Source organism: Oryctolagus cuniculus, chromosome 11 (assembly GCF_964237555.1).
Source record: "Oryctolagus cuniculus chromosome 11, mOryCun1.1, whole genome shotgun sequence".
Taxonomy (NCBI): Eukaryota; Metazoa; Chordata; class Mammalia; order Lagomorpha; family Leporidae; genus Oryctolagus; species Oryctolagus cuniculus.
The window spans coordinates 89,493,371-89,518,096 of NC_091442.1; the positions used below are offsets into that span (position 1 = coordinate 89,493,371).

At 36.6% G+C, this 24,726-nt stretch overlaps 1 protein-coding gene across 8 annotated transcripts in view; it reads right to left on the reverse strand.

Moving 5' to 3' along the window:
• MGAT4C (MGAT4 family member C) overlaps window positions 1–10,638 on the reverse strand; it is a 777,011-nt gene extending 766,373 nt beyond the window's left edge. For all 8 annotated transcript variants that reach the window (XM_051845736.2, XM_070052672.1, XM_051845734.2 and 5 more), the window contains exon 1: window positions 10,322–10,638. The gene's annotated coding sequence lies outside the window, so the exon portion shown is untranslated. The remainder of the gene's footprint in view (window positions 1–10,321) is intronic.
• Between the last annotated feature and the right edge of the window lie 14,088 nt (window positions 10,639–24,726).

The following is a 24,726-nucleotide window of genomic DNA, read 5'->3' on the forward strand; positions in this document are numbered from 1 at the left end:
TTAAAAAGACCTTAAGGTGACATTTTAACAGCAACCTCACAATAACTTAACTTTTTTATTTGTGTTCCTAATTAAAGATAGCAGAAAGGACTAGATAAAATTAAAGGGAATTACAAGGCATTTTTACATACATCTCTAGTTCCTTCTTCTAAGTTCAAATAATGAAAAAATACATTAACAGACATCTTCAAAGTACCTTCAATATACAATGAAAATGACCTATCAGTGAATTTTGTTTTATGAACATACAGTTTAAAATTCTCAAATATGTATAAAGTACATCTATACACACATGTCTCTTTCTTGTTGGGATGTTTATCAGTGATTGCATCCACTTGTCCTTGTTGGACTGCAAGCCTGAGCTTCACTATCCCTCCCTGTCAATCCATCCACCTCTGTATCTCTCTGCTCACCTGTGTTTCCTTTCAGTGTATCTGTCTGTATCCTTCTTCAGTCTGTTTTTAACCATCTGTCAGTATTCCTGTCCCATCTGTTGTTCTGACCGTCACTGCCCCTCTATCAGTCTTTATCTTGTCCTCCTGCCTTCACATGTTTGCATATCTGTCAGGCTATATAGAGTGCTCTACAGATATATTTCTATTTGCCCATGTTTGTAGCTGTCTATCCATGACTGTTCATGTGCACATACTAACATTTTCCTTTAGTGTAGATTTACTGTACGCTTTTAAACATGTTAACTTTCTAGAGAGACGAAGGTATATAGCAATCTGTGCACACATATCTTCCTGTTGGTAAAATATGTGTATCTGTGTATATGTATTATGTCTCTCTCAAGTACCTGCCAACTCTCTGCCTGCTTCTATATAATAATGACTAGAGTCCACACGTGCACTTCAAGAATCAGCTTCTCAGTCTATTTAGGATATGGTGACTTGGTCCTGGAGTAGATCCTATTGTATTCTATCTCTATGTTATATGACTCCTAGCAAGGAGTGCTTTGTGATCTAGCCCTGTGGCTTCTGCTTGCTTAAATACTTTAATCTCTTCAGTTTCTGAGACTACTGTCCTGAAGGCGACTGTGAACATTTTAGCTGCAGTCATAATCCCACCCAGTTATACACACTATCAAACTTTATTTCCACAACTCCAACTCTGTGACTTATGTGTGTTAAGACAAAAATTTGAAGATAGCCTGAAGGGGTAACAAAATAAGAATAGGAATTGAAACTAATGCTAAATTCAACTGTTTTCAGAATCAAAGGAGAATGTACAACTTAAATATTTAGAAAATTACTTTTAGGGAGATTTCTCAGTTTCTAGCTTTGTTCTCAAGCTCAAGTCCACTCCCTCGCTCAGTGACAACTCTTGAGGATTTTACACTATTCAATATATTCCAAAACTAATCATTCCTATGTAGAAATTACACCTATTTTCATGAATATTTCCATTTTTGAGAATCCTGACTCCATAAGGATCATCCAAAAGACGAAAAAAAAAATCTGTGGTGGAATATTTCTAAATCTTGAATTATTCTATGAGGAATAATACTGTGTGAAAGCAGAACAGCTGCAAGATGACTACAGTAAGATTTACTCTCTAAATCCTTTGCATTTCAGGATTTATTTGTTATTGTTATGAAAAGATGTTTCTCCATATTCTTCCTATAGACTCATGATCTGCTTTTCAAATCTCTTGTGGGTAATCCTTGGAAAAAATATAAATACACATGACACTCACAGATGCTCACATAAACATCCTCACACATTTGTATACTTTTTCACAATTGGAAATAAAATAATCTTTGGAGCTAGTAAAGATAAATTCATATTAAATAAAAATAATTCCAAAAAACATTATGCATACAGTTATCACATGTCCAAGGGAATATAGAAAAAAACATTTTACCTTGGTTTTGTTTTACTCTGTCCAGGAACCTACTAGAGGCTACAGTAATAGGGTTCCTTACAACAATTTCCTTCAAAACAATTGTACTATATTAAGGTTCTACATATGTGGAAGCATATTCAAGTATTTTAATTATATAATAGAAATTATAATTAAAAGCTGGGACTATTAATGCTGCTTATTCACATTGCTTGATTTTGGCAAGTGATTGACATCACTGCACTTTATAATTATTATATTTCATATATTAGATATGAGCTTTAGACAATATCCACAGGGATTGTATCACGCAAATGAGGTGAGAGGATAATAATTTGTGAAGTAGGTCAACTGCACTTACATTGCATGGGGGTACTGGCCTACTTTTCAAAGATGTTCTACCAAATTCAAATTTGGCTAGAAAAATGACTCACTTCCACAAAAATACTAAATGCACATCAGATGCATCAATGAGCTTAAAAAGGATAACCCAGGAATTCACACAACATCATATGCTTCTTAGAATTAAAGCAGAATTGCCACCTGGCAAAGTTTTTACTCACACAGGTCCTTCTGCAAAAACATTCAAATCTATTCCCTGTTGATGTCATTAAAATGACTATCTATAATTACTTGTAAGCTTTGGTTTATTCATTATTTCTCCATTTAACATAAAAAATTTAAGTTTTTTTTTATTTGAAAGGCAGAATGACAAAAAGGGACACACACACACACACACACCAGAAAGAGATAGAGAGACAGAGATCAATTTTCTATCCATTGTTTCACTCCTCGAATGACCATAATGGCCAGGCCTGGGCCAGGATAAAGCCAAGAGTCCAAAACTCCATACTGGTGTCTCACATGGGTGGCAGGGTTCCAAGAACCAGAGCCACCTTCTGCTGCTTTCCTAGATGCATAAGCAGGGAACTGGAATGGAAGCAGAGAAGCTGGAACTCGAACTGGCACTTCAACAACGGATGCAGGTGTCCCAAATGACACAACTCCAGTCCCAACATGAGTTATTAAAGATGTTAACACCTACATAAAAATTAAATATGGTTCCTAAAATTTCAAATTTATTTTATTTTGTTCTTTTAGGTTTTCTATGATATATTTAATTTATTCATCCATACTCAGTTGTATATTCTGAAGAAAAATAGAAGATCTAAAAAGAGAAATCATATCATCTATAAGAACAGAATATTATACCTACCAAATTTATAAAACATGTATACTTAAAATAGTACCATGTCATTTTCCTTCGCTTTTACCTAAATTTCTATGTGATATGTATTCTTCCACATTTGCACAGCTCTTCTTCTAGTAAACATGAAGCCCTGCCATAGTTTGAGTGTCATTACATTATCATGGTCAAGTGCCAAATGCTGGACCCATACCTTGGCTAAGCATCTAAACCACTATGCTTTATTTCTCTATGCCTTATTTACTTGTTGATATGATTAATATAAAAAAAAATGGTAAGTTTTTCAAATAGTCATTAATCCATGAAGTGTATACGATAAGAGCAAACTAGCAAACTTTTTTTTTTTTTTTTTTTTTGACAGGCAGAGTGGACAGTGAGAGAGAGACAGAGAGAAAGGTCTTCCTTTTCCTGTTGGTTCACCCCCCAATGGCCCCTGCGGCAAACTGCGCTGATCCGAAGACAGGAGCCAGGTGCTTCTCCTGGTCTCCCATGCAGGTGCAGGGCCCAAGCACTTGGGTCATCCTCCACTGCACTCCTGGGCCACAGCAGAGAGCTGGCCTGGAAGAGGGGCAACCGGGACAGAATCCGGTGCCCCGACCGGAACTAGAACCCGGTGTGCCCGCACCGTAGGCGGAGGATTAGCCTATTGAGCTGCAGCGCCGGCCAAGAGCAAACTTCTATTATGATTGTTTTCAGATGCCAATTTAACATTTAAAATTGTTAAGTGTATGTTAAGAGTGAAGTCAAATACCATAATCAGTATTCAAGTCTAATTCAGCAACATGATAGAGTGTGATTGAGAAACAAATCAAGTTAAATCTTTTAGGATATAAGGCAGTCTTGACATTCTTCAGAGTATAGCATCTTGTTTCATAAAACAGAAATTAAGGAGTTTTTTAGCAAAACTTTAGAATATTTTGGAAAACTTTTTGTGTTTTAGAGCAAAGATTAGCAAACTCTGCTCTTCAGCCGAATCTTGAATGGTTTTGTGTGTTTAAAGGGTAAATAAGAATGGTTTTCACATTGTTAAATACAGAAGGGAAGGGAGGCTAATGCGACAGAGACAGGAGAGGCCTGAAATGTTGGCTCTATTACACACTTAGGCTGGCATTATAAAGTATCACAAACATGACTGAAATAACAGAAATGTACTTTCTCACACTTTTCGAGATTAGAAGTCTGAAATCAAGATGACAACAGGGTTGTTTTCTTCTGGGTCCTCTTTTCTTGACCTGAAGATGGCCATCTTCTGTTTTTATGTCGTCTTCCCTGTGTATACTTTTGCATGTGTGTCCAAATTCCCCCTTCATATAAAGTCACTGGTGGTATTGGATTAGGGCTGACTCTAATGACTTTGTAGTAATTTAATTGCTTCTTTAAGGATCCTATATTCAAATAAAATCCCTTTCTGAAGTCTTGGGATTTGAGGCTTTAACTTACGGACTTTGTGGGGAACATAATCCAGGCAATAACTTACACTATCTGGTATTCTACAGAAAACAGTTACCAGTACCTGATACAGAAGACCCAGCAGGAGATCCCTGACAAGCAAGCTAGTGTTTGCTTTGTACCTTCCTTCCTTCCTATTTGTTCACTAGTTTATACACAAATTGAAAGAATTGCTCTGTTGAGAAATCTGCTTTCCCATTAAGAACTTGTTTGGCTTATTTCATTTAGCTCAGTCCATTCATCTTGTCTCAAATGACAGAATTTCCATCCTTTGAAAAACTGAATTCCATGAGTATATTACCATATTTTCTTTAACCATTTATCAAATAATGGACATGTGGTTTACTTCCAGATCTTAAAAAAAATTCCAAATAAAAGGTAAAACAAGAAGAAAAGATTTTGCTGAAGAGATAACACCCTAAGACACTGAGAGCCTAACAAGCTGTTAAACTATTTGGATTAAAGAGGCAGGGCTTAATGCATGAAAATATCTACTTGGAGTTTATCAGACGGAGATATTAGGTAACCACAAAGTTGAGACCTAAAAGAAGTCTGAAAATCAAACTGAGTAACAGCAAATTCAATATGAAAGTTGGGCTGCTATGGTACCATGAGAGAAACAATCATAACCGTGATCATTTCAGCACTTATATATAAACTTCTGTAATAATATTTTGCTACATTTTGTCCTTTTTTACATATAAATGTTATTATGATCTACTGCCCCCTTTACAACACTTTCATGCAGATTAGGAAACTGAGTTGATATTAGACCATAGGTTATAATCTTAAACACTGGGTCAAAATAACAAAAGTTGAAAATCAAAAATAAAGTTAGATGCCTAAATCAATCCCTTAATTGGTGAGTAGTTAGGTATTGTAGGTTTAAGACAGAATTGGCACTGAAAAGAGACATGCATTAAAAGAAAAAACAAAAACACACTAGAATAGTTTGTCAGCAAAGCCTGTCAGTAGACCCTGCTTTTTGGTCCACATATTTTTTTTTAATATTTGTTTGAAAGGCAGAGCCACAGAGAGGCAGAGACAGAAAGAGATCTTCCATCCACTGGTTCAATCTACAAAAGGCAACAGACCAGATGTCTGAAAATGAATCCTGCTCTCCCATGTGAATGGCAGGGGCTTGGGTTATCCTCCACTGCTTTACCAGGCACGTTACCAACAAGCTGGATCGGAAGTGGACAGCTATCACTCACCAGCACCCATATGGGATGCTGGCATTGTGTAGATGGCAGCTTAATTTGCTGCACCATGACATTAGCCCCGAGAAACAACTTGTTTTAAGAGTGAATTACACTGGCCAGCGCCACAGCTCACTAGGCTAATCCTCCTCCTTGCGGTGCCAGCACACCAGGTTCTAGACACGGTTGGGGCACCGGATTCTGTCCCGGTTGCCCCTCTTCCAGGCCAGCTCTCTGCTGTGGCCCGGGAGTGCAGTGGAGGATGGCCCAAGTCCTTGGGCCCTGCACCCGCATGGGAGACCAGGAGAAGCACCTGGCTCCTGTCTTTGGATCAGCGCAGTGCGCCGGCCGCAGCAGCCATTGGGGGGTGAACCAACAGGAAAAGGAAGACCTTTCTCTCTGTCTCTCTCTCTCACTGTCCATTCTGCCTGTCAAAAAAAAAAAAAAAAAAAAAGAGTGAATTACACTAAAATACTTAGCATATTAGGGCTACATAAAAATGTGGACATAAGGGGCTGGCATTGTGGTGCAGTGGGTTAAGGTGCTACTTGATAACCTATATCAGAGTTCCAGTTAGAGCCCAAGTACTTGGACCCCTGCCACCCATGTGAGAGACCCAGATGGAACTCTTGGTTCCTGGCTTAGGACTTGCTCAGCCCTGGATATTGTGGCCATTTAGGGAGTGAACCAGTGAATGGAAGATCTCTCTCTCTCTCCATGTAACTCTGCTTTCAAACAATAAATCTTAAAAAAAAATAACTGGTTCCCTTTCATGCAAAATTCCAATATAGAGAAATTTAAGAGACATATATTTTGTTGAATTTATCTCCATAGAAGTCAAAATATTAAGGAAATTTCTAAGTAGTTATTAACATAAAATATATCTGAGAAATTCTGAATTTTTCAATAATCCTGAGACTCAATAAAACCTGTTTCTAGTTTGGATATTATTTTTGTGAAAATTCAAATTCACAGTTAAGGTCAACATCTGGCTGAATTTAACATCCACATTTGACAGTTTCACTCTCATTAAAAAATGTCTGGCCGTTTTTCAAAGCAGAAGCTGTCTTTCATTTTAATAAAAGTTTCATATATTTGTTTTATTCCTTGGGGGGTAGATTTGTATGCTTGAACTACTCTGAGCTAGTAGAATTTGAGGCTATTTCACTAGACAAGTCATTGCAGCAAAATAAAATGCAAATGAAAGGGGCAAAGGGCACAGGATAAAGATCAAGAGGATTTATTGTCTCCTGCTCTTTTTTCATATCCTTTGGGAGAATGGAAAAGTAGGAATGAAATATAGTTCTGTCTGCTTTCCCTGGTAAATTATGGTTGATGATATATCCATTTAACAGCCATATAAATATGACAACTGATTTTCCAAAAGTCAGTTTCCAATTTTATCTGTACAAGGGTAATGTGTTAGTGTCAAGTAATAACATGTTCAACATTTTGAGTACTTAAACTGCTAAACATATCTACAGTACACATTTACACATATAAACAAATAGACATGTGCACGCATCACTGAAAATGGAGTCAAAGTAATTTCAATGAAACAGCCTTATATGAAATCCTAAGACAAAACACACTTAAATAAATAAATGCTGTTTATTGAGCATATGCTGTACATAAACTATGTGTTACTTAATGTATGTGATCTCTATTACCCACAAGATAAATACAACCATGATCCTCATACAGATGATGGGCCACAAGTATATAGAGATAATTCACTTGAACTTTTTTTTTTTTTTTTTGACAGGCAGAGTAGACAGTGAGAGAGACAAAGATCTTCCTTTTCCGTTGATTCACCCTCCAATGGCCGCCGCGGCCGGTGCGCTGTGGCCGGCACACCACGCCAATCCAAAGGCAGGAGCCAGGTGCTTATCCTGGTCTCCCATGGTCTCCCAAGCACTTGGGCCATCCTCCACTGCACTCCCTGGCCACAGCAGAGAGCTGGCCTGGAAGAGGGGCAACCGGGACAGAATCCGGCGCCCCGACTGGGACTAGAACCCGGTGTGCTGGCGCCGCAAGGCAGAGGATTAGCCTAGTGAGCCGCAGCGCTGGCCCTTGAACTTTCTTAATATGTTTGAACCAGGTTTGTCTTACCTCAGTACAATGTGCTATCTACTATGACACTTCCCATATGCCTTGGGGTTCAGCGAGAATTGGAAAGCAAGTGGATCATTAGTCGGGATCCTCAAAAGTGTATATATTTCATTGGCTAAATATGAGACATTTTTGTATCCTACATGAATCTAAGTAGCCATTTAAGAGCCAGGCTTAATTCTCTTTTGTGTATACCAATTAGAGAAACTGAAATATTAATGAACTGGCTGATTTAAGAGAATGCCATTACACATTTTCTTCCTACATGTTTCTTGGAAGAAACCAACATATCAGGGATACTCAAATAAATGTTATTTAACAGCAACCAATAAAATGAAATTATGGTAGTATATTTTGCAATGAACTCACTATAAGATGAAGTAAAATGAGTTTTAGTACTGAGCAAATTTCAATAGCTGGGTAAGTGAATGAACCCAATGGGGAGGCAAGAGAGGCTAACATGATCGCAGAATAAAAGGTGAATGAGCAATCTCAGCAACAAAACTTTTTATTGCAATTTGACAACAAAAACTGCACCTCTTTCCATTTTTGTTTTGTTCATCTAATACTCAAAATGTAAGATAAAGGATCTATTGTTAAGCTGCTGTCATTTTCTTCTTCATGCCCTAACACAAGTGACTATATTTCATTAGCCATTGGTATCATCATATTTTCAAATAAAATATAATCTGTTCCCTGAAATCATTCCTCTTTTTTTTAACTCCTCTATGCTCTCTTTCATGTTTACTCTGAGGTTTCCAGAAGAGCCAGTTGTAATTTCAAACAGCTACAAAGAAAACAAACAAAAAACCAGGATGTTAAATCACTTCATCCTCTGACATTCAGGGAAGCCCTTGAATTATAAAACTGCGAGACACCCAGGAGCACACGCAGTTTCAGAGAGTACTTCTGTAGGTCTAAATTGGAGCTGGAAGTGATTGGGGGAGAAACCAGTCTAGGAGCAATCGCACTTTCTTTCCCCCCTCTAAGTGAGTGGAGGGAAAACGTTCCACGAAGGAGAGAAAACGCTTGCCAAATGGAGGAATCCATGGGGAAACCTTAATATAAGCCCTTGCTCCTCAATCCCTGTAAGGCTCGTGGAAAAAGAAGCACTTAAAAGTATTCTTTGAGGATTCTGTTCTCTTTCCTCTTTTCCATTTTTTTTTTTTTTTGGCCTTTTACAATCCCTCTGAGGATAAGAGAAAATGCACTTAAAGTTACTATTTGGGTGACTCAATCCTTCTTCTCTATCTCCTTTATTCTTCTAATAGTCTCTCAGATGCTCAAAAGAAATTAGAACACATCTAACAAGTGCTCTTGAGAAGCTCAGCCACCATTTCCTCTCCCGAGCCTGTGATTAACCCACTGATGGGTGCCCAGACTCCACGTTCCAGTCCAAATACAGCAGCAGGTGCACTTTGATCCAGGTCAAATATACCTGTTTATCCCTTTAAAGAGTCATTTTTAACAAAGAAAAATCATGTGGTGGGTTTCCCTGAGCCTATTCATGCAATAAAACACTTCAGTGCATCAACAGCCCTGAGACCATATTTAAAACATATTTTCACTTTTACAAACTCCTTGTGATTACAATTTGCTTGCTTTGTATCCTATGCCTGCATTCACTCTGAGACAGAACACCATGCTCTCATATACACACATATCTTTAACTTTCAGGAAGCAGACACAGAACTCAGCCCTTTCTGTTCTAATAAATCAAAGGCATAATTAAACTCAATTTCAGTTTTGTGTAGGGCTTTCTTCCTTTTCATTGGTTCAGTTAATATTCGGAACTTTGCCAGCTTTTAACATTTACTTTGGTAAATGATTCTAGAAGGTATTAAATTTTTTACTTAACAAAGTTCAGTAATACATTTTCATAGTATATTTAAAATGATAGCAGTAAACAAGTCAAATTCTTTCAGATTCAAAAATAAAGATCTGTAAAGTAAAACAAAATATAGCAATATAATATTCTCAGGAACACTTCTGGAGTTTCTCCAAATTATATACTTCACCATTCATATGTTTGTACATTATAAGCATCAATAATATCAAAATTGATAACAGCATTTAATGTAAAGTTTCTATTTGAGAAATATGGTCAGAATATTATGAGTATTTTAAAAGATTCAAATACATCTATATCTATATATATATACATGCTTCAGTGAGTTTTCAAAGTATGATTTCCCTTCATTATATGTTACAGCTGCAAAAGGAAAAGCCTCAAGAGAATTAATATGAACTTATGATAATGCAGCCTGCAGCACGGTCTTGTTTGGGTTTTGCTCGTTTTTTTGCTGACAATGCAATTCAAACTGTATCCTACTAATCTTTAGTAAAGGAATTTGATTATTTCACCTATTAACATGCAGCATTTAAGTGTCATTCTTCAGCCAATACCGACTACTTCACAGCTTTTTTTTTCCAGGTCTGGATCCCTGGCTCATTAGATTATAACCTGATAAATAGGAGAAGGTAATGAATTGAGAAAATAACTACGTACCTTCAGAGAAAACCTGCCCGATAACAATAATCCATTAGAAAACTGGCAATATCCTCTGATCTATTGCCCGCAAAGCTATGACTTGATGGAGAGTTTCATTCCCTGGGCTCAGTTCTCCAGAAGAAAATCAGCACAATTTAAATATTTCTTGGAATGTGACAGCTCTCTAGATCCCGGGTTGCATTCTGTCCCCTAGGGATGGCAATCTGGTGTTCCTGTGTGCACAGAGCAGTGAAGATGAATTGAAAACGCTTGAGATAAATTAGGAATGGCTAAGTTAAAATTGTCTCTGCTCCAGACTCTCTCATCTGCAGTCTGCAAGCCTGTTTTTCTGTGAAAAAGCTAGATGGCAGGCTGCCTCAGTAAGTTCTTCTTAAGCGACAGAAAGCATTTTCAATGAAGAAAAATTCTCCCATTATCTAAGCTAATGTGACTGCTGCTAAATCTAGTTTTTAAAGTGTCTACTGGCATGAAATTTATTTTCACCATTGCTTCTTCCAAACTACAGTCTCAAATTCATACTATCAGGCTATATACAGTTCTATCTAAGACAAACATTCAAAGTTTTCAGTTAACAAATCCTATTCCTTTTCACAGTCTTAATGATCACTTATATATAGAAAATTTCCTCTTTGGATCTGAAAGACATTTTATTGTAGTTTGTAATTTGCCGAAGGTTTTTATTTTTAACACGCAGTATCTCAATATGAATATTTTATTTTATTAACAATTATTTGTTTTAATGCAATTCTACATAAAAGTACATAATTTTTTACATGTCAGCCAAATACAAAAGTTATAGAAACAGAAAATGTCTAACCATTATATGTGACCATAGGAGTAAAAAATTAACCCATTGAATGTCCTCCTGAAGAAAATAAGTTGTTCCAAATAAAATCAAGATTAATAAATTATCTCTCTTCTACATAAAAAGCTATTTTGAATTCTATTGATTTCAGTCAGATGATGTGTTGTCATAAGATAGTTTTATCCATAAGTTAGAAAAATTTTAAGCACTTCTGTAATACTCTGGATTTGAGACATAAAACAGACATACGCCAATTGGTATACTGACAACACATGTATGTGTTCAAGATGATAACCTCCATTTATTTATTTGGGATTTTTTATATGAAACAATTTTACATGATCAGAAAAGGATACTTAAAAGCATAATTACCCATGAGAATATCTATTTTTTTAAAGGCTATAAAAACCCATTTCATGCATGATATAACTTTTCACATGGAAATCTCTAATACACTATGCATGATTAGCTCATATTTAAGCAAATTGTGTCTTCTATGTTAAAAGAGGGGTTTATACATATATATGTTTATATATAAAGATATATTATCTTTATACAAAGATAATATTATCACTTGGGATTCAACAAAAATATGTAAATCAAAATTTTAATTTTTCCTTAATTCCACTCAGGGTCTTCAGATTAACATTTGCCTCAGGGATATGGAGGGGAGAAGAAATACAATGAACAAAATAAAACATCATTCCAAGATGTCTACAACACCTCTCCCTCTTCAGAAGTGGCATCCTTGTAGCTAAATCTAAGGAAAAAAAAAAAAAAAACCAGAAAATTGGAAAGAAGTTGCTTCAGTATTCCAGCTGGGAAGCAGATTTGTCTAGTGTGCTTTAAAGGACAATTAAGGTAAGGGTAAGGAGAAAAGGGAAGGGGAGAGAGGAGAAGCAAAAGAAGAGGGAAGGAGGGGGAGAAGAAAAGGAAGTAGGGAGCACAAGGGAGGAGGGGAAGGGAGGAAGAAAGCAAGCAAGAAAAGGCCATCATCATGCACTGACATTAGTGTCCATGTTTCCAGTGCTTAAGTTATATGAGACACATAAGAAATAAAAGCATATTTAATGACTGACAATTTATTATCTAACTTCACTGCAATAATGTACACTGAGTACCTCAATCTAGTGAGAAACCACAGCAGTGAATAAGACACACATTCTTTCCTTCAAAATCCTGGATGTCTATTCCACCTAACAACTACCACATACACAAACATTAGACAGTATTGCAATGATGGTTACCCATTGGTACATTGAGGGCCATGTGCAACTATGTGGGAGAATACCCAAACTAATCTCAGAATATTAGGAATTGCTTATTGTAGGAAGTTTAGAAAAAAGCCAAGCAAGACTTGGTTAAAAAGATGAGGAATATTTCCAAGCACAAGAAACAAAAACTCCAAAGGAGACATGCATATTAAATTAGGCTCAGTGGAAGTTTTTCAGTTAGGCTGTGGTTTTGAGTGAAGTATGAAAAACATGGGAAGAGATGAGCCTTGAGAGATGACACTATTATGAACGCTTTTGGACTTCACACTTAAATTGGGAATTATTGAGAGCTCATTGATAGAAAAAAAGAAATTATTAGATTTATAGTTATAGAAAATCACCAACCTTCATTTTGTGATTTCTGAGGATAAAAAGTATCACTATACACCTACTTAGCCAACTGAGATACCTACAAATCATACTATTTAAGCCTTGTTCCTTCATTTCTCATATCCTATTTGTATCTGTTGGTTACACTTCTTTAAATAGCTCATCTATAGGTTTCATGAAAGTGTTTCTTTCAATATTACCTACAATTGTATAATATCATGACTCTTTTGGAATTTAACCTTTCTGTTTTGAACCAATTCCTCTTACATAGCTAATGCTACTTTTTCTAAAGCATTGCATTTTGGGGCCGGCGTTGTAGGGCAGTGGGTTAAAGCCGTGGCCTGAAGCAATGGCATCCCATATGGGTGCTGGTTCTAGTCCAGCTGCTCCTCTTCTGATCCAGCTCTCTGCTGTGGCCTGAGAAAGCAGTGGAAGATGGCCCAAGTCCTTGAGGCCCCTGAGCTCACTTGGGAAACCTGGTAGAAGTTCTTGGCTCCTTGGCTTGGATCGGCGCAGCTCTAGCCATTGTGGCCATCTGGGGGAATGAACCAGGGGATGGAAGACCTCTCTGTTTCTACCTCACTGTAGCTCTCTCAAATAAATAAAATAAATCTTTAAAAAAATAAAGCATTGCATAATAATGTGACTCTTCGGCTTATAATTTATTTGTTCATCATTACTTTCATCGCTTCCATTCTCTTTATTCTCTTCTCTCTCCCTCCCTTTGACTCTCTTCCATCTTCAGTAATTTACTTCCATTCCTTACTATCTACAGATTTTACACACACGGAGAGAGTTTGTTATAGTTAGGATGTATTCCAGTTCTTCTTTTGTCATCTATTTTATCCCTGATATAATCACTTTTCTACTTCTCTTTTTTTACTGCTTCTTCTACAAGATTTTACTCTTCTCCTTTGTAAAATAATTTTACTATTCCTTCTTTTATTTCTCTACCCTGGTTCTACTTCTCTCCAAAGGACCTTGAAACAATCTTCCCAATGTTAGGAGAAACACCACTAATTTTTTTTTCAGTTGATGAATATTCCTATTTCATACTCTTTTCAGCTAGCATGATGCAGGATCTAATTTGGGGAAAGGACTTGTACTTATTTTGCCTTGCACAATCGTGATATAGCACCATATACAGACATGCTTTAGTTTTTTTGGTTGTTGGACTCACAGATATCTGTGTATTGTAATGCACATTTCCACATTAAAATTGCGACCACTATAAATGTGCAGAGAATTTTATCATTCAAAATTTATTTTTAATTGTAATAATCAAAAATATGGATCACTTATTTTGCCATACTGAGTTATTAAAAGTATTAATTTCTTCCTGGATTAATTTCATAATAGCTATATAATTATAAAACTTTGACCTCCTTTATGAGAAAATCAGTCCATCCTTTATAAATTTTTAAATTTACATAAGTTATTTATCTTGAAAAAGTTATTTATGTGACTGATCTTAATACTTAACAAATGATTACAACATGAAAATCAAGGAATAATAGAGACATAGCAACTTGTCCATAATTAAATCCAACACAGCTATAGAATAAATATTCATGAGATTGTTCAATAAAAAGTAATTTGCATAGAACATTTTTCTGAACTAAGCATAGTTTGAAGAGTATTACAGCATTACATTAAAGTTAAACTTAATCAAGGTGAAAGACTACATTCAGAAGTATAAAAGATTATTGAAGCAGGTCAAAAGTAATGCAAATAAATGAAAATAATTTTCATGTTTTTGGATTGCAATAAAGTTGCTATGATGTCCCACAACTGAAGACATAGGTTTGAGTCCTAACTGTGCTCCCAGTTCAAGCTACTTGTGGCAGACACTCTGGACAGCCACGGAGGATGGCTCATTATATGCATAACTTCCACCCCATGGAAAACCTGGGTTTAGTTCTCATATCTTGGTTTCAGCTTGGTCTAGCTCTGAATGTTACAGGAACATGAACCAGCATGAATTATTACTAGTTTTCACAGAGAGTATTTATAAATGAATTAAGAACTTATTATTAATCCCATTTGAATGGGTGTAATTGATTTAAGAAAGTGAATTTTGTTATAAACAATACAGTATTTCACAGCATATCTTATTTTAAAATATATTAAAATATTTGAGTATATTTTATAATAAAAAATAGTTGGAGGTAGGCAAACACATTTTTTAAAGATTTATTTATTTATTTATTTATTTGAAAGTCAGAGTTACACAGAGAGAGAAGGAGAGGCAGAGAGAGAGAGAGGTCTTCCATTCGCTGGTTCACTCCCCAGTTGGTTGCAACGGCCAGAGCTGTGCTGATCCGAAGCCAGGAGCTTCTTCCGGGTCTCCCACGTGGGTGCAGGGGTCCAAGGACTTGGGCCATCTTCTACTGCTTTCCCAGGCCACAGCAGAGAGCTGGATTGAAAGTGGAGCAGCCAGGACTCGAACCGGTGCCCATATGGGCTGACAGTACTTCCGTACTGTATATACTTGTTGGATAATCAAATCAGGTTAATTAACATCTCCACCACCTCCACCACCTCACACACTCATATATACTAATATGGTTTATGCTGAAAGTGAACTTTCAAACAAGTTATGTCAGATACCAAAAAAAAAAAAAACAATATATTTGCCATATTTGTCACTTTAGAGTTGAATAAATCATCAATATTTTCAAAAACAAAGTGATCAGAGAACCTTTACAAATTTGCTATTTTATGATCTATGTTCTTTCATTGGACAAAAACACTGAAGTCAGTTTTCAAAGCTAGAAATACAAATTGTGAAGGAAAAATTACAGTTAGTATGTGCAAAATGATGCAACTTCAAATAAAAGTATTATCAATGCTAAAAGATATAATAGTAATATGTTATTATACAGATAATGGGGATTTTTTAGGAATATAGAGAGTCTTTGTTCACTATAAGACAAAATAGTGTCAAGCTTATACTCCAAGAGTATATTGGCTGAGTGTGATGACTGTGAAAACAAGGCACTTTTCCCTGTGACCAAATTTTGAGTGAAAAGGGTCTGGAAAACCACTCTTAAGTAGGTTTCCAATAAAATACAGAACATGTGCTATCTTTTGGGGAGTATTTGAAAATCACTTGTTTAAATTTGTAATAAGACTTTCGGAATCACGTATGTCAATTCCTTTTCTTTATTTACTGGTTTGTTTTTCAAAATCACTGTGAGATGATATGGAATAGACAATTTTCATTCATTTCTATTTCTAAATAGCCATATTATGCCTTTATGCATAAAACATGGTAATATAATATCTTCTTAATATTATTTAGCCAAACAAAAATATTAAAAATTTCATGAAATTGCTATGTTAGGGACTCCAGGTAATAAAACATTGAAGAGAAATAGTAACTACCACAATAAGATCTTCACAATTCAGTAGAACTTAACATTAATCAAATGAGAAAAAACTGTACATGAAGCAAAACATGACATGACACAGAAAATTTAAAAACAGTACAAAATTTCAGAATTGAAAGCAGGGATATGGTAGTCACTAAATATACTGTGGAGCTGCAAATGTGAAATAAAAATTAAGAAAATAAAATTCATAATAGCTTGGCTAGATCCCATTTTAAACAGTAAGGTCAGATCTATTCTCACCAGTAGAGTAAAGAATCATTGTGTATTTGGGAAAGTCTTGTTCAATTTCTTGAAAACAGCCATGTGAAACAAAAAAGGGACATAAAACTATCAAAATACTTTCCTAGTTCTGTACATATTTTCCTGATTCAAGGAATTTGAGGATTATAAGGCATGTAGGTTACCTAAACGTTCCCAACTATGGAGAGCTGATCTCTAAAAAGATACAAGATTCGCCGGTGACACTAGAGAAGTTTGTGGAGTTTGCACAAAATTATCCACTTTAAAGACTGTAGGTGGTGTAAGAAAATATACCAAATCTGAAATCACCAAGTCAATTTCAAAAGATAGGAAGCTGGAAAAGCAACAATTATCATAAATATGCTTTATGCTCTCAAGTTAGGCTTTGAACACTGTCAGTCCTTCAGTGTTATGCATTTTAACTATGAATAAAGTAGAAAGTTATCATTCTAAAAGTTTTCATATGCTTATAGGAATTTTAATTATGACTCCAATCCTTCTGAATTTAAATTTACTGGCAGCACATATAAAATCTATTCAGTTGAAATTTTCCCAAAGAGCGGTGGGTGATGTGGTACAGTTGGTTAAGCCGCTGCTTGGGATGTCCACATCCCACATCAGAGGGCTGGTTTGAGCCTCAACTACTCCACTTCTGAATTAATTCCCTGCTGATACTGTACCTGAGAACAATTGGGTGCTTGAGTCCCTGTCTCTCGCGTTAGAAGGTCTGATGGATTTCCTATCTCCCTGCTTTGGCCTGCCCCAGCCCTGGTTGCTGCAGCCATTTGGGTAGTGAAGCAGTGAATAGAAGAACTAAGTCAGTTAGTCTCTCTCCCTATCCCTATCCCTCTCCCTGTCACTCTTTGTCTTTCAAATAAATTTTTAAAAATTTCTTCAAATATCCTTATTGTTAATATGCTCTCAGGAACAAATTGCATGATTATAAAGGAGGAAAAATAAGTAAATGGCATAACCATAATAAGAAAATAGAAAAGGTGATTAACATTGCAGAGCTACCTTGTAGAAATCTACAGCATATGTCAGTGCTTAATTTGTCACAAATGTGTGGGGAAGAAAACATAATATTAAAATTACAAGATTGTTTGCATAATTTTATTGAAACAGATGGAAAATTTTGTTTTTTAAAAATAAACGATATTCTTTAGAACAGTTTTAGATACACAGAAAATTTATGAAAAAATAGTTCATGTATACTCCTCAACCAATTTCCGCATAATAAAATCTTATATTAGTATGGTACGTATGACAGATTTCAGGCTCTAATACTTATTTACTGTTCATTCTATGATATATTAAGATTTTCTTGTTTTTAATTAAGATGTATATATTTTAAAGGTAGAGTAATGGGGACAGAGAGAAAGAGAGAGAGGGAGGGACAAAGGGAGATCTTCCATCTGTTGTTCACTTACAAGTGTCCACAATATTTAGGGCTAGCCTCTGCCAAAGCCAGGACACAGAAACTCCATCTGATGTGTATAAAATTAATTGAAAATAGATCTTAGAAAAAATAAGAATGAGAAAGGAGAGGGAGAAGGGAGGAGACTGGGAGTGTGGGTATGGTGGGTAAAATCACTATGTACCTAAAGTTGTGTTTATGAAATGCATGAAGTTTGTATACCTTAAATAAAAGGTTCCCGGGGTGGGGGGTGCGGTGGGACTCCATCTAAGTCTTCCACAATGCCAGGACGTAAGTACTTGGGCTATCATCTGCTGCTTTCCAGATGTACTAGCAGGAAACTGGATGGGAAGTGTGCAGCAGTTAGAACGTGAACCACATACTCTGATATGGAATGTGGGCATCCCAAGAGGGGCTGAACCTACTGTACTGCAACAGTCAGCCCATCTTTGGTTTTTACTTAATATTCCTTTCCTCCTCTACAATACTATCAAGGGTATAATGCTACCTATGTAATTTATGTTTCCTTAGGTTCTTCCTCTTGGTTAGTTAAATTTCTCAGATGTTAAATGTTTCCAATGACTTGATGATTTTGAGGACTAGTGGTCAGCTATTTGGTGGAAGGTTACTTATTATTTAATTTTTTTTCCACATGAAGAGCCTGAGCTTATACAGGCTTTGTGAGGCAAAACGTAACAGTAAAATACCATTTCCATTTCATCATATCAACGATGCATATGATAGACATGGCTTGTCACAGTTGATGTGATCCTTTATAGCCTGGTAGTAGTGTCAGATTTCTCCAGTGTAGAGTTTCTTCTTTTATCCCTTTCCATGCTATACTTTTTGGAATGAAGCCATCACCCATAACTCTCATATAAGTGGGAGTTATTCTACAGCCTCATCAAGATGGAATATCTTTTACAAACTCCTGCATAGATTTGCGTCTTCTCAGCTTGTTTCTTTATTCATTTATAGATCATTATTGACTCATAGATATTTAAACAATTAGGTTATCATCCAGTATCTCTTCATTTCCTTGCTCCAGTTTTAGCCACTGGGAGCATCTTTAGCTGTGTCCATTGTCCCTCTGATACACCCTCATCATTGTGGTATGTGTGGGTTTTTTTTTTCCTGTACTTCCTTCTTTTCTAGGACCATGAAATGCCCCAGATAAATCTCATATTTTCTTATTACAACATCCAATCCATCATTTCTTCAAGCAATCCTGCTTCTTCTTACAAGAGAATGGTATTACAAAAACAATATGTGGGTGCTAGAGGTGCTCATTGTTAGTGGGATGTTCTTGCTTCTTAGCCCTCTTAGCTGACAGAGCAAGAAAATACTTATGTTTATACTAACCCATGCAGATACACATAATTAGATATTTATATATTAAATAATAAGTTACATTAAGCTTATATAATAGTTACACTAAGCTATTCATGACAGGGTACATCAAGTTAAGCAACCACCTGCCAATCCAACATCCCATATGAGTGCTGGTTCAAGCCCCAGCCACTCCAATTCCAATCTAGCTCCCTGCTAATGTGTCTGAGAAAATAGCAAAAGATGACCTAGGTGCTTGGGCCCCTCCCACCCACAGGGAAGATCCCTATGAAGTTCCAGGCTCCTGGCTTTAGTCTTGTCCAGCCCTGGCTGATACTGCCTCATTTGGGGAATGAACCAGAGGATCAATGATATCCCTCCCCACACCAACATAAGTTAATTTAAGAAAAAAAAGCTGGCTGGCGCCACGGCTCAATAGGCTAATCCTCCACCTAGCAGCACCGGCACACCGGGTTCTAGTCCCGGTCAGGGCACCGGATTCTTTCCTGGTTGCCCCTCTTCCAGGCCAGCTCTCTGCTGTGGCCCAGGAGTGCAGTGGAGGATGGCCCAAGTGCTTGGGCCCTGCACCCCATGGGAGACCAGGATAAGTACCTGGCTCCTGCCTTCGAATCAGCGCAGTGCACCAGCCGCAGCGCGCCAGCCATTGCAGCCATTGGAGGGTGAACCAACGGCAAAAGGAAGACCTTTCTCTCTGTCTCTCTCACTGTCCACTCTGCCTGTCCAAAAAAAAAAAAAAAAAAAAAAAAGCTAACCATGAGTTTATACTGATTCTTCCTCGTACATTGTCAAGTGGCTTAATCTTTCTCTTTTGCTTGGGGTAAGCAGATTTTTGCTTATATATAAGCTCCAACTGTGATGATGCTGGCTCCCACCTTCAGTCACCCATCTATTTAACTGTTTAAATTCATTGTAGACGTACAATGGTGTCAGAATCCATCATAAATGTCTCCTGTGTAATACATCTTATCAATTAAAAACAGTGCCTAGGTACAGATTATAATTTCCAAAGATACATGGGCTAGCATTTTTCTGTTTTTAATTGAGATTTTTTTCATGAATTTGTGATAGTTATACTGTTTGCCACTTTCTTATTTCATCCTGTGGTTGACCTTTAAAATTTTTTCAATCTGCATATATTAATGTTCACCTATGCTATAATTTTTTAAGTATTTTCACAAATGTGGAGTGCATTCAACATTACAGGATTACATACAAAAGCAGGTGTTGTGGCACAGCAGGTTACGCTGTTGCTTGGAACACCCATATCCCATATTGGAGTGGCAACTCAACTCCCAGCTTCTCCATTTCTGAACCAGTTTCCTGCTAATGATCTCAGGAAGACATTGGATAATGTTATAATGATTTGGGTCCCTGAAACCCACATGGAATACCCATATAGATTTCCTGGCTCCTGGCTGTTATGCACATTTGGGAAATTAACCAGCGGATGGAAGATCTATCTTTTTCTTTGTTACACACACACACACAGGGGGAGGGGGAGAGAGACAGACAGACAGAGAAGAGACAGACACTTTCAAATAAATGTTATTTAAAAATTATAAAGAAAAGTGTCATTGTCCTCAAAGAAATTCTGTATTTCATCTACTGGATTCTCCTTCCTTTCCTCTGAAATAAAAGAAATCCTTGATGTTTCACAGTCTATAATTTTGGCTTTTCTAAGATGTTGTATATTTACAATCACACTATTTTTATCCTTTTTGAACTGTCATCTTTCATTTAGAGGTATGCATTTAAGATTCATGCATGACTTTTGATATCTCACTCATTTCTATCATTGCATAATGTGCCATTGTGTTGATGCAGCCACATCTTTAGCTTTTGAAGAAAATAACTGAAAAGTGATCCCTGTTAAATATAAGAGTGGGAATAAGAGAGGGAGGAGATGTACAATTTGGAACATGCTCAATCAGACTTGCCCCAAATGGTGGAGTTAGAAATGTGCCAGGGGATTCCAATACAATCCCATCAAGATTGCATGTACCAATGCCATCTCACTAGTCCAAGTGATCAATTTCAGTTCACAATTGATCACACTGATACATCCAAGAGTCAAAGGGATCACACAAACAAAACTAGTTTCTGCAAATACTGACTGATAGAATGAAAAAGGGAGAGAACGATCCAACATGGGAAGTGGGATACACAGCAGACTCATAGAATGGCAGATGTTCTAAATAGCACTCTGGCCTCAGAATCAGCCCTTAAGGCATTCGGATCTGGCTGAAGAGCCCATGAGAGTATCCCAGGCATGGGAAGCCAGGATACTGTGGCAAAAAAAAAAAAAAAAACAAAAAAACAAAAAAAACCAAAAAACACCTATATGAAAGATCTCTGCGAGTGTGATCCCAGTGGAAAGTATGGGCCATCAAAGAAGGAGGTACCTTCCTCTGAAGGGAGGAGAGAACTTCCACTTTGACTATGGCCTTGTCTAAATAAGATCGAAGTCAACGAACTCAAGAGGCTTCCATAGCCTTGGCAGCTCATGACTAGAGCCTAGGGAGATTTCTGAAACCATAAACAAGAGTTTCAAATTGTTAAGTCAACAACAGGAGTCACTATGTACTTACTCCTTATGTGGGATCTCTGTCCTTAATGTGTTGTCCAATGTGAATTAATGCTATAACTAGTACTCAAACAGTATTTTGCACTTTATGTTCTGTGTGTGTGCAAACTGATGAAATCTTTACTTAATATATACTGAATCGATCTTCTGTATATAAAGATAATTGAAAATGAATCTTGATGTGAATGGAATGGGAGAGGGAGCAGGAGATGGGGGGGTGCAGGCGGGAGGGAAGTTATGGGGGAGAAAAAGCCTTTGTAATCCATAAACTGTACTTTGGAAATTTATATTAACTAAATAAAAGTTTTAAAAAAAGAAGATATTGATTGCTACTAGTTTAAGTCAATATTAATAAATATTCTATCAAGATTAATATGCTTTTTTGGGACACAATCTGTTAAACCTGATATTTGAACACTATTAAGATATCTAGATTGAATTATAAGAATATATTTAATTTTGTAAGAAAGTGTCAGGGCCAGAACTCTGGAGCAGCAGGTTAATCCTCCACCTGTGGTGCCAGCATCCCACATGGGCATTGGTTCTATCCCAGCTGCTCCTCTCCCATCCAGCTCTCTGCTATGGCCTGGGAAAGCAGTAGAAGATGGCCCAAGTCCTTGGGCCCCTGCACCTATATGAGAGAACCAGAAGAAGCTCCTGGTTCCTGACTTCAGATTGGTGCAGCTCCAGCCATTTCAGCCATTTTGGGAGTGAACCAGCAGATGGAATACCTTGCTCTCTATCTCTTCCTCTCACTGTCTATAATTCTACCTCTCAATTAAATAAAAATAATCTTTAAAAAAAAAGAAAATGTCTTCCAAAGTAGCTGCACCATTTCACGCTTCCATCAGCAATGAATGAGCTTCACCAGTGAGGATATGGTCATTGTTTCAGGTTTTATGAATCCTGATATTTCACTGATCTTTCAATTTGCAGGCCCTAATGATAAAGGATATTCAGCATCCTTCATGTGCCTATTCATTATTTTCTGAGATGTCTGCTCAGATCTGTTGTCCATTTTTAAATTGGACTATTTGTTTTTTAAGCATTTTAAGAGTTTCTTAAAATATATCTAGGATACAATGCTTTATCAGATATATGCCTTACAAATATTTTTCCCAGCATGTGAATTGTGTTTCATTCTGCTAATAGTTTTACTCAGATTAGATTTTTTTCTATGTAACATATAAAACTTTTTGATATAATAGTACATACCTCCAGACACATATACAAGTATACAATGTGTACTGATCAAATCAGGGTGATCAACCTCTCCATGTCCCCATCACTACCCCATCTTCCTCTGCTTTATGCTATAAAAAACTCATTCTTTCCATCTAACTACACTTTGATATCTGATCTCCCTCTGTCGCCACTCTCCCAAACCCTCTCAGTCTCTAATAATATTTAGTTCACATTTAGAGTAACTTGTTTTTTTATCTTCAACATATGAAAAGACAACATGTGGTTTTCATTTTGTGTGTCTTACTTCACCTAATATTATGGTAAAATTAGGTTGCTTTTCTTACTTTAACAAACACTGACTTGTTAATTTTTTTTATCATGGGTTATGCTCTTGATGTAGCTAAAAACAAATGTAGCTTTTCTCCTATATCATTTCTATTTTCATATTTTTTCTTGCCTTTAAAATGCTTTATACTACTAAAGAAACAGAAGATGAGATTTAAAAATGGAAAAAAATCTACCATGTTCATGGATTAGAAGAATCAACATCATTAAAATATCCATATTATCAAAAGCAATTTACAGATTCAATGTGCTATCAATCAAAATTACCAACTACTTTCTTTGCAGATCCAGAGAAAACTATGCAGAAATTTATATGAAAACAAAAGAGACTCCAAATAGCTAAAGCAATATTACACAATAAAAACAAAGCCAGAGGCATCACAATGCCCAATATCAAGACATACTACATGGCAGTTATAATCAAAACAGCCTGGTACAGGCACAAAAACAAACTTGTAGACCAATGGAACAGAATAGAAACTCCAGAAATCAACCCATGCATCTACAGCCAACTTATCTTAGACAAAGGAGCTAAAATCAACCTGTGGAGCAAGATAGTCTCTTTAATAAATGATGCTGGGAAAACTGGATCTCCACATGAAGTACGAAACTAAATCCTTACTTTAAACTTTACACAAAAATCCACTTAAAATGGATCAAAAACCCAAACCTAAGACCCAACACCACAAAATCATTAGACTACATGGAAGAAATTCTATAAGACATTGGCATAGGCAAAGACTTCTTGTAAAAGAGCCAAAAAGCACAGGTAATCAAAGCCAAAACTGACAAATGGAATTATATCAAGCTGAGATGCTTCTACACTACAAAAGAAACACTCAGCAAAGTGAAGAGACTATGGACAGAATGGGAGAAAATATTTGCAAACTATGCAACTGACAATGGGTTAACATCTAGAATATATACAGAGGACAAGAAATTCAACAACCACCAAACACAGGATCAAGTGAAGAAATGGGCAAAAGACTTAAACAGGCATTTTTCAAGAGAGGAAATTCAAATGGCCAACAGACACTAGCCATCAGGGAAATGCAAATCAAAACCACAATGAGATTTCACCTCACTCCAGTTAGAATGGCTCATGTACAGAAATCAACAAATGACAAATGCTTGCAAGGATGTGGGGAAAAAGGTACCCTAATCCACTGATGGTGGCAATGTAAACTGGTACAACCACTATGGAAGGCAGTATGAAGATACCTCAGAAATCTGAAAATAGACCTAACATATGATCCAGCCATCCAACTCCTGGGAATTTACCCAAACCAAAAGAAATCAGTGTATGAAGTAGTTATCTGTACCCCCATGTTTGTTGCAGCACAATTCACAATAGCAAAGCCATGGAAACAACCCAGATATCCATCAACTGTTGACTGGATAAAGAAATTATAGTGGTAGATTTCTGAATGTGAGCCATTCTAACTGGGGTGAGGTGGAACCTCATTGTGGTTTTGAT